The sequence below is a fragment of the Wasmannia auropunctata genome, unplaced genomic scaffold (assembly GCF_000956235.1).
Source record: "Wasmannia auropunctata unplaced genomic scaffold, wasmannia.A_1.0 LD335479.1, whole genome shotgun sequence".
Taxonomy (NCBI): Eukaryota; Metazoa; Arthropoda; class Insecta; order Hymenoptera; family Formicidae; genus Wasmannia; species Wasmannia auropunctata.
The window spans coordinates 50590-52417 of record NW_012027411.1 but is presented as its reverse complement, the minus strand read 5'-3'; positions in this window follow the sequence as shown (position 1 = coordinate 52417).

Below are 1828 nucleotides of genomic sequence, written 5' to 3'. Positions count from 1 at the left end.
AAGACGGTAAGTGACAAACAGAAACGATCGAATTATTATGTGGAGTGTGTGCAGAACGTTAGATCACTAACAATAAAAAGGGAGAAGACTCCTCTTGTGTATCGCACTCGTCCAGCGATATTTGAATGGATTTGTGCGCACGGATTAAGGACTCCGATTTTTATTAAAGGGAGAAAATCATCGAGGCAATTAAAAAGTCAGTATATTTAATATCTTCCGTGTGAACGTACATATATTATAATTTATATGTATATTATTAATACGTACGCACAAAAATTATTTTAATTTTTCTTGACAAAAATATACTTGGTGGAAGCCGCTACCGCGTCTCCTGAACTGGTAGCAGATTTAATCAGAAAATGTTAATAAAATGTTAACATCTGACAACGCATTTTGTTTACGTTTTGTCGAAAACGTGAAATTGGTCATATATAATCTGATAGTAGATTGGTAGTAGAAAACGGACAGACTCTGCGGTTTTGTAAACATTCAAATTGTAATGAAAAAGTCTTTAAAAACGATGTTTTGATTCTAATCTTAATTTTATGGTAAACAAATAATTTTTAACTGTTTTATTAATAAAAATTAACATATTTATTATAATAACATTAAATTAAAGCATTTGATTCCGAGAATATTCTAATCTAAAGATATCATTAAATGATATATAAACGATGAAAATATATCGCTTGTTCTCTATATACCAGCGACAATTTTATAAGTACTGTATTTTTTAGCTTTTTGGTGCAAAACCATTATTTATCTTTTATATTAAAAGCATACATAATTAATAATTATGACATGCCCAAGTTTTGATTAAGTTGATTATATGTATAAACAGCTCGATAAATATTAAATGTGAGAAATGGTAACAAACACTATACCTAACGGCAATCTTGCAAGTATTCAGTGACAACGCAGATCCTGTTCGCTTTCAGCCGACAATCCGACAAGACTGCGGTTGAAAACAATCTGCTCAATTTCTGCTGTCATCAGATTGTATTGAATAGATCCTATCACCAATTTGCTATTATGTCAGCAGACTAGCTGCTTGGTTTCTGCAAATTTGCTGGCATAACATGGTACAGTAAGCCTTATCATATTTCTGTTGGCAGTTTGTTTTAATATCGTTAGATATTACAAAGGCTATGAAAGGTTGGCTGCTGTCATTCTGGCAGAAATCTTATTTCAGAGTACTTTGTGCATAATTTGTATATATGTATATCCAGATTTAACTGTTGCGAGTCTTAATTGTTTATGTAAATTAATCGAAATACAGTTAAATATTATAGATCATATATTTATTGTACAGTAGTATGCATATAATAAAATAATTGTATTGTATATGGATAATAAAAAATCTAAAATTATTTGGCATGTTCAACCTGATATACAGCGCGCGGCGCGCGGGAGACGTGAGCCGCAGTATTGATAAGCGTGCAGTTACCCCTACACTGCGCGGGGAAAGCAACCGCGGTTCGCGGCGAGCGGGCGTATCTCGCCGCGCCTTCAGATTCGTCGAGCTTTATATATTAATATCTCGAAAACTATTGCGAAGATCGCAAAATGGTAGAAAACTTTTTTGTTCAGTTTGGTCCATTCTATCTGCCCAAGAGCGCTACCATTGAGTAGCGGACACCCTGTATATTTATCATATTTATATTAAAAGTGTCTTCTTTCTCTTACGCAACATAGTTATATTCATTTAATATTTTAGACAAAATGACGGAAATAATTACCTTAGGATGGATCGACTATCTAGTTATAGCGGTGACGTTATGTATAAGTGCAGGAATTAGTATTTATTACAGATTTAGTGGAGGACGTC